This window comes from Atta colombica, unplaced genomic scaffold (assembly GCF_001594045.1).
Source record: "Atta colombica isolate Treedump-2 unplaced genomic scaffold, Acol1.0 scaffold33, whole genome shotgun sequence".
In the NCBI taxonomy this organism is placed as follows: Eukaryota; Metazoa; Arthropoda; class Insecta; order Hymenoptera; family Formicidae; genus Atta; species Atta colombica.
In genome coordinates this window covers 265,843-275,843 of record NW_017259437.1, presented here as the reverse complement: position 1 = coordinate 275,843, position 10,001 = coordinate 265,843, and the positions used below count along the sequence as shown (strand labels likewise).

At 30.2% G+C, this 10,001-nt stretch overlaps 2 long non-coding RNA genes across 2 annotated transcripts; one reads left to right on the top strand and one right to left on the bottom strand.

Moving 5' to 3' along the window:
• The first annotated feature begins 94 nt into the window (after positions 1-94).
• On the top strand, positions 95-2,137 carry LOC108690581. Its single transcript, XR_001931898.1, has 5 exons — positions 95-219; positions 304-561; positions 652-1,399; positions 1,557-1,722; positions 2,084-2,137. It is a non-coding gene; the product is annotated as an uncharacterized LOC108690581 (long non-coding RNA).
• A 1,875-nt stretch (positions 2,138-4,012) lies between these two features.
• On the bottom strand, positions 4,013-4,941 carry LOC108690583. The gene is made up of 3 exons (XR_001931901.1): positions 4,825-4,941; positions 4,240-4,467; positions 4,013-4,146 (listed from the first exon to the last, which is right to left on the bottom strand). It is a non-coding gene; the product is annotated as an uncharacterized LOC108690583 (long non-coding RNA).
• Between the last annotated feature and the right edge of the window lie 5,060 nt (positions 4,942-10,001).

Below are 10,001 nucleotides of genomic sequence, written 5' to 3'. Positions count from 1 at the left end.
AAAATATGAAAATAAAATAATACATTAAAATTGATACAATATTTATACAATAAAATAAATACTAATTGTAATAAATAAATATTTATAGATAATATAAGAGATATAGCGAAGAGATATAGCGAAAAAAAACATGACGCAAATATAATTATTACAACAGATGAGTTATCTTTGCATTTGAAAATATATAGCAAATTGATAAGCAGCACACATTGTTTACATGTAAGTAATAGATAAAAATATATAATAAACAAGTGACTTTTAAAACAATAATAATTTTGTGTAATATTTATATTAATGTAATAGATTCTATATGAGTGATAAAGAAGCGTCTTCCTCATTATTGCAAGAAATAACATTAACTGATGAAAATAAAAATATTTTACCAGAAATTATTTGTAATTCATCGAAAAGTACAAGAAACAAAACTTTGTATAGTGAAATTTGTATAGTGAAATGTTACGCAAACATGACAAGTTTTACAGAGAAAAGTGAAACCAAAAAATGAACGAATTGCTGCCATAAGCAATATTTCGAATAGGTTGAAAGAAACAAACGCTAAAAGTAAATTAATATTCTTCAAACACTTTTATAAATTTTATTTCTTTAAATACAATTTTTTTGTGCATTACGAAAATAATTTTTATATTGTAGGTTCAACATGACAAGGCAATTAATACATCGTCTTTTTTAGCAATAAGAAAATACACGCCATTAGAAAATCAACTCAGGACAAAGAAACGAGTATTTTTCCAAGGAAATTATGGAAATCTCCGACAAAATGTGCAATTAGAAAAGAAAAGAAGAAAAGAATAAAAAGAAATATATAACTTACGTAAAAAGTTTGCAGAAAAAGATAAGAGCAAAAACCCTTAATAATATTTTGAATAAAATGAAACAAAAAAAATTTCTTGATGATAAACAGTATGAAACATTACATTTGATAAAGCAAATTTAGAATTATTTCAAAGTCTTGTAAACTTGCCGGTGTTTCTATGCCTAAACAATATTCTCCAGAATTGCGAACTTTTGTATTGACTTATACTATTATTCTCCCCGTGCATATAAATATGTAAGAAATAAATTCCATAAATGTTTTCCTCATTCTAAAACATTGAGTGTATAGTACACATCTATTAATGGTTCTCCGGGTATTAATATTGAAGCTTTGAATTGCATAAAAGAGAAAGCTGCTTTAGTCGATTTTTCATTATATGTTTGCATAACATTTGATGAAATGGCTATTAGACAAGAGATTGAATATGATGGCTCTAAATTTTATGGTTATATCGATTTTGGATCTGATTCCAATCATACACTTATTGCTAAAGAGCATTAGTATTTTTATTAATATACTTAAATCAAAACTGGAAAATTTCCATCGCCTACTACTTTATTAAAGGTATAAGTGCAGAGGAAAAAAGAAATCTTTTGTTAAATTATATTTCCGTAGTGCATCGATATAAAAGTAGTTACTGTTACTTTTGATGGTCTTAAAATCAATTTTAGAATGGCATGTTTATTAAGAGCATATTTTAATATCAATTCTTTCCAAATAGTTCCATCTACCGAATACATCAAACAAGATCTTTATTTTCTCGGATCTAAGTCATTTAATAAAAATGATTCGTAATGTATTCGAAAAAAAAGGCATGATGGATGCAATGGATAATACAATATCACGGCAATATATTAAAGAGCTGCATTTGTTACAAGAAAAAGAAGGTTTGTATATTGCAAACAAACTTCGATCCATATATATTAACAGAAAATGAAAGTACGTTTGGCTGCACAAACGCTTAGCAAATCAGTAGCAGATGCCATGCAGTTTTATAATACATTAAAATTATCTCAATTTAAAGAATGTGAAGCTACAATTTATTTTATTCGTTTAATAAACGATTTATTTGATATTTTTAATAGCCGAAATATGAAACAGTATGATTATAAGGCATCAATTAATTCTAATAATAGAGATATTATATATGCAAAATGAAATGAATGTTTTAAATATATTTGCGATTTAAAAGAAAATCGACATGGAAAGCTATTGTACATTAATTCAACTAAAAAATTGGATTTTTAGGTTTTTGAATCATAATTAAAAGTTTAATGGGATTATACGACATGCTTTGCGAAGAACTAAATTTTTCGTTACAATATATTGGCATTTATAAATTAAGTCAAGATCACTTAGAACTTCTTTTTAATATTATAAGACAGCAATTTGGACAATCCTAGTGCAAAGCAATTCTAAAGTGCAATTAAAAAAATTTTGCTTCATTTGGAGTTGAAAGAAGATTCTGGAAACTGCATTCCATTATCAAATATAAATATATTACATTTTATCTCTTCATTAAACTCAATTGCGATAATAAATAAAACCGCTAATAATGATAATGAAAAATCGACATTAGTAACTGATGAATCAGACTGTGATAATAAATACTTACAAATAAATAATATTGCATTGTACTGTGATAAAAACTCGTAAATAATTACGAGATTCTCTCACAGTATTACATCATATTGTAGGCTTCGTAATGCATTTTTTGACCAAAAAAATTAATTGTACACAATGTGTACAATCGCTTTGATAAAATTCCAATCGAATTTCGATCATGATTTAATTTCCATAAAAAATTAAAGGAGGTTTACTATATCCTTCAAAAGATGTAATAATCTGTATGTGAGATTTGTGAAAAATATATACGAATAGCTGTTATGGAAAGTAATTTACCTGTATTACCTCCAAAATATTATATAATGTTCATTTCTTTCTTATTAAAATTTTAAGTTATTTTATTGAAAATCATACCATATTTTCAAAACTAAACGAACATTTCAGCAAATTAGAATCGATAATCATATTATTCATTTGATTCGAGCAATTGCTACTAAATGTATAAAAATTCGTTTGCAATATATGTATAAAAATGCAAAAGATCTTAGTCAGAGCGATCAGCATTATTTTAATAAAATACTCTTATTTAAAGGTCAATAAAGATATTTTTATTGTTTTTTGAATGAAATTATTAAATTAAAATTATTTATACATTCTAATTATATGGTTATATGTTACATGTTATATGTATCTAATTGTATGGTTACATGTGTTTTTTATTTGTTTCATTTATTTATTTCATTATAAAAAAGTTTATCATATATGTAACAAATTTATTATTAATTTAATTTTTATTTTGTCATGAACAATAAAACTTCAGCTTTTGTTTTATTTACAAAGTTTATCAGGTAACAAATTTATTATTAAGTTAAATTAATTTTATGTCATGAATAATAAAACTTCAGCAAATTAGTTTCTCTTTGTTTTGTTTATTCCTTTAACATTAAGCTTCTTTTCTCTCTCCCTCCTCTCTTTCTCTCTCTTTCTCTCTCTCTCTCTAATTTATTGTATTTATTGTATTTTTTTAATTGATTTTCCATTTCTACATTCGCAGATATATTATATTGCATAACACAATATATTCGTTACTCTTGTAATATAAATACATACATAATATATGTACACATACGCACACACGTACGCACACACACATATCGTATTTATAAATATTATTTATGAATTTTCCATTCTGTGTTTCATCATTATTTTATGACGTGCTTTGATAAGCCACATCAATATGGTGCTCATTGTTTTCCCCTTACATCTGCTTAACTAGGCTACACGGGGAATATTCTCTCTCTTGTTATTTCTTACTTCCATGATTACAATAGTGCACTACTCGTTAATGTCAATAGTGGCATTATTGCATTAATAGTGACACTATTTGTTCCAGCAGTAGCACTTGTATGTACATTACTGTACTAGTAGTGTTATAACTCATCCCAATAATGATACTACTAGTAACACTAACGTGAATTTATAATTACACTTTTACATTATTAGTCATGAGTATCATTATCATATTAGTAGTGACACTACTATATTTCAGTAGCTAGTGTAGTAGTAACACTACTACACTAGCAGTGACACTAATAATATATTTTTGTGCGGAAAACGTAGCTAAACGTAGCAACACCTAGTAAATATAGCGATAAAAATGTCGATCGGAATGTGTCAGAAACGATGACATATTGAATATTAGTTTCTCGTTTCTTGAGTCACAGCTATGAGGGCGTCAACAAATGCTGGTAACAGAAAAACCAGTTTAGTGACCCTGGTCAGATTGCTATTCGTCAATTTTGATCATGTGATCTGTTTTTAATGAATAGTAAACTCACAATGCTTGATGCTCATCGTTTGACGCTTCGACATATTCGTTTAGGCCTAGTTTACAATCAGTCAGGAGACATTGTTATATGTCATGCCGTAAAAAATTAACCAATCATGGTCAATTGTTTCTTTCCATGTGACAGCCGACAATCGAATACGCATATGTTCGATATCCGATGTCGATATACGACGTATTGTAGAACAGGCAGTGGATAGCGCATCCTCTGCTTTCTTATCTGCTGGTTATATGACTTAAATTTACCGAATGGATCTTTGCATGAATAGCTATTCGTATTGAATCGTATCTTTCAATAGAAAATCTGGAAAAGCTGAGGTGATTGAAAATTAAGGCCCAGGGACGCGATTCTGTAATTGTTTTACATTCCTACCGACAGTTGTCGGTGCGCAGATTTTCATCACATAAAATATCTGCACAACGACATTGGCAACTATCGATAGGCATGTAAAGACAATTATGGAATTGCGTACAATTACGGAATCGTGATTGATTAATACAAGTTACGCTGCATGTAAAAGCAGTCTGAGAAAAGGGGTCAAAAAAAAGAATGAGGAACTGAAATATAACAGCTTACAGTCAGATCGGCAAAGAGAGTCTTATATGTGTTCCTTAAGAGTCTCACGATGATTGTGAATTGGGACGAACGTGTTTCATCTTGAAATTTTTGTTAGTCAGATTAGCCTGCCGAGCTTTTTCGCGTTTTTGATCCCCTCTCTCAGAAATATACTTTATATACTTTATACGCAGGCGCGAAATAAGAGAGAACGTGAGCCAAGTAAGGGGTTTCGCATAATAAAAAGAACAGAGAACAAAGAACAGAGAATAAGTATTTCTATAGGGTTATAGGGTCCTTACTTAGAAACTGTGTATTCCGCAATACATGATTTTTGATAGATTGATAGATTGATCTTATTCTTTGTTTTCTGTTCTCTGTTTCTTTTATTGTGCAGAATCCCTAAAGCTTTATATTATTAAAGTAACGCATTTCTTTTATCTTGGCGACAGCTTTCCTATTGGCTATTTCACTATTTTGAACCTAGTTGTCTGTAGTTCAATAAGCGCTTAGTATATGTATTTTGGTACATAGTTATCTAAAGTCACTAGATTTACAAAGTACCGCGAACTGCCGCTATTTTGGGTCCATAACATGCGAATTCAAAACTTTAATCTCTTTCCAGGCCCCTATGGATTTTGCGACCTTTTAATAGAATCAGGTTAGGATAACATTTCGACACCATTTTGGCTCCAAATGCTAATTTAGTGAATTTTCTCATCGCGGTATTTTGTTAATCTAGTGGTTTTAGTTATTCCTATGTTCATGATGTTGGTATATGGTAAGGTTAGTAGGTCCAATATGACGAACTTTAATGCGTAACTTTAGTAAAATAGAGCTAAAATAGAACTTTAGGGTCAAGTGAGTATGTTTTTTTTTAAATGAGGGTTACACAAGGCAGTAAATATTCGCATCAGCCATTTTTAGTCCTTTCCTTAGTCTCCTGCTCCTTTCCTCAATTCCTTGCTTTTTTTCCAATCTACCACTAAATTAAGAAGATTGAAGAGAGAACAAAGAATGGGGAAAGGACTAAAAATGATGGTTACAATTTTCATAAAAAAAGAGGAGATAATGTTAGTAGCAACAATAATCCTTGAGGCATCATAGTTTTATTTTCTATGGATTGGTAACATTTATAAATAGTAATCCGTTAGTTTACGTTGATCGTGATCGATTGAGTGTAAAAGTAGTGTAATACATGATAATTCGTGAATTGTTCGTGAACAGCTATCATCGCGGAGATTTTATGTTTTGACATTTATGTCTAGAGGACATTTATGTCAAGAGATTAACGTCTTCGAGATTACTCACAATCAGATAAGTTTCATTGTATTTTACAAAACCTTTATTTTTACTATTTCAATAAATCGATACTTTGTAAGATAGATTTGTTAATTCTATATGAATTATTAAAACTTCGAAAAAACAAGATTAATTAATAAATATTAATAGTTTTCGGCTGTTTAATGACTGTTTTAATAAATATGTAATAGTTGTTTCGCAAAAATTGAGAGGCAATCTATACATCAAATTGATAATAAAAAATATGTTATAAATGGAAGATATATGAGAAGTAAACAACAAAACTTATGAAAAACTGTAATTCCTTTAATTTCCACAAATTTTATATTTTATTTCTCATGACTTTTGTGTTTCATTTTACATATCATCTTGATCAAAAAGTTCTCGGAATTACCACCAGGTGATGCTCTGAGTCAGCTGATTAGAGTTCTGTTTATTTTTTGGTTAGGTTACCACATCTATCATTGACATTCTCACCAAATTTTATCACCATAGCTTGATATTTATAAAAGTTACGCTGTCTTGAGTACATCTACCTCTGCACGTATTTTCGATTTTTTACAGTTTTAAAAATGGAGTTGAATTTGCAACAATGAATTTGTATTAAATTTTGCGTTAAAAATGGATTCAATGGTATGAAAACCTTGGAAATGTTGGGAAACTGCGATTTTTTTCTATTCGATCGAGTCAAAAAATCATTATGGGGAACGCGTTTTAACAGCCGAAAGGAGGTAATGGAAAAATCGAAGACGGCTCTGATGGCTACCGACAATAGAGTTTCAGAAATGTTTCGAGAGCTGGATCAAGCGCTGGCATAAGTGCGTTGCAGTCGATGGGGAGTACTTTGAAGGGGACAATATCACTTTTGATGAATAAAACTTGTATTTTGAATTTTCTGAATGAATTCCGGGAACTTTTTGATCAAAGCAGTATATTTATGATCATTTGATTTTGTTGTATATACTGCATCTCTCATATCTTTATTTTTGTAAAAAGTTTGCAAGACACCTGTTAAGTCCTTTCTAATCCTTTATATAGAAGTTCGTTATAATTAATGCAAGACATATAAAGGGCTGGACATGTATTTGAAATACTTTTATTTGAAAAATATATTTTCGTAATATAGTTATATTTTATATTTTGTATTTCAATGGAGCACATGAAAGTATTTTATATGTATAGTATTTCAAAGAGCATATAAAAATATTTTGTACTTTGTGTTTCAAATACTAAGATTGACAATCAAGCTTATTATCTGAACAATAGAATATTTCAATCGAACAAAAAAATATTTCTATGTTTCAATTTTGAATGCTTTTATATGCTTCGCTGAAATCTAAAATACAATTGTATTGAGTATGGGAAAAAGTTCGTGGCGATTTTTTAGTAAAATTAAAGTGTTTTTCTTAGAGTATTGAAATCAATTTATTTAAACCAAATATGCTCCATTATTTTCTATAATATTTTGCCATTTTTGGGGCAGAGCCATAATTCCATCGCGATAGAACTTCTATGGTTTCTAATCGAAAAACTGCTTCAAGTGATTTTCACAGGCCTCTTTTGAAGCTAGCTTTACACCATTAAGAGAGTTCTGCAGAGACCTAAACAAATGATAGTCTGAGTGCTATGTCAGGACTATATGGATGCATTAAAACTTCCCAGCCAAGTTCTCACAATTTTTGCCGAGTCATCAAAGATATGTGTGGTCGAGCGTTGTCGTGATGGAAGACGACACCTCTCCTATTGATTAATTCTGGCCGCTTTCTCTCAATTGCTTGTTGTAATCTCTGCAGTTGTTCACAGTAGAGTTCAGAATTAATTGTTGAATTGGACGATAATAGCTCATAGTGAACGATTCCCTTCCAGTCCCACCACATACACATCACCTTCTTCCTCGTCAATTCAGGTTTTGCGATTGCTTGCGCCTTTTTTCTTTATCCACGATCTTTTTCTAGTTGGATTGTCGTAGGTGATCCATTTTTCATCACCAGTTATCATTCTCTTCAGAAATGGCTCAATTTCATTCTGTAGCGTATCACAAATGTTAATTCGGTCCATCATGTTCCTAACACTCAACTCATGAGGAACCCAAACATCAAGCTTCTTTTTGTATCCAGTTTTGTGTAAATGATTTAAAACTGTTTTGTGATCGATGTCTAGTTCCCTGGCAATCTCTACAGTGCTCACTTATCACGCTCGACTTTTACCATGATTTCATCGGACTTTTCAGTGATTGATCGTCCGGAGCGAGATTCATCTTTCACATCGAAATTTCCAGCACGAAAGCGAGCGAACCATTTCCATGCTGCTGATTTTGATAGAGTATCTTCATCATAAATAGCGCAAATTTTTTCACAGGCCTGTGCAGCATTCTTGCTTTTATCGTAGTGATACTGCAAAATGTAGCGAATTTTTTCCTTATTTATTTCCATTTTCAAAATAAAATAACTTTTGATCCACTTCACCGATTTCAATCTTTTTCGGCTCAAAACAAAGATTAAAACTCACTTTTTAAACACACATCTAGTGTTGCTGATGCGATTAGTAGTTGCCGACTGCTGAGTATTTAATGCTATCTAGCGGGAAAAACGCCACGAACTTTTTCCCAATATTACAAATATTATGACAAATTGATTGCCATTGCCAATAGCATCCTTAGGACTGTTGTCAGTAATTATGCACTGATTTAGATTTAGATTGTGTTTCCTTCTATATCTCTTTTTCTTTTCTTCTTTTTCCTCTCTTTCTCTTTTTAATTTTCTCTTCTAATTTTCCTTTCTTTTCAATCCCTTTTTTTCTATGCACAATTTAACTCCGTTGATAATGTTAGATCGAAAACCAATAACTGAAAATAAAATATAACACAAAACACTATTGATTTTTTATGAAATAGTCAGAATAAAGGTTTGTAATGAAAATATTTAATGAAATACTTATCTGAGTAATCTCGAAAACATTATTAACCTCTTGATACACATAACTATCAAAACACGAACTTCCGCGATGACAGCCGTTCATGAATTATGATGTATTATATTACACTACTTTTACTCGATTGGCCACGATCGACGCAAACTAACTACTTATAAACTACTATTACTACTTATAAATGTTACAAATCCGTAGAGAATAAAACTATGGTGCTTCAAGGATTTTGTTGCTACCAACATTACCCCCTCTTTTTTTTATGAAAATTATGTAACCAAAAATGACGGATGCGAATACCTATATTATAGTGCTCTAACTCCACTTCTCGAATGCTCGGTTTAGAGATACTATAGATTTATTCGCGTCGCATGCTCCAAATTAATCCAGAGAGCACTTGGATCACAGGTAAGATGGCGATTGGAGCAGTTGCATTCATGTGCTCCGTTCGGTGACACGAAATGAATTTAGGACAAGTGCATATCACCTAACTTAATCTGTGAGATCTCTCGAACGGGTCGGACATGTGCTTCGTTTCGTTTCGGTTATTTTGTGTTACCTCCATTTGAAAAGCGTTTTTATACAAAATAAGTGCATTTTTAATAAATATAAAAGTTATAAATTAAAATGTTGAGCCTTTTTTAAAAAACGAGCAAATATAGTTAATTAATAAAATTCAGCTTTTATTACATTCGTATAATACTATAAATTTCAAACGTTCCGACTTACAAAATCTTCATCAGTGATAATAAAGAAAACGTATTTATATAATCCCATCCAAGTCGAAACGTTTGAAATTTATAGCGTTACGAATGTAATAAAAAACGAATTTTATTACATTCGTATAACGCTATAAATTTAGTTAATTACATTTATTCGTTTTTTTAAAAAGCCTTGACATTTTAACTTATTGTATATTTATTGTATTGCATTGCATTTGAGTCTATTTTTCTATATGAAAGTTATATTAT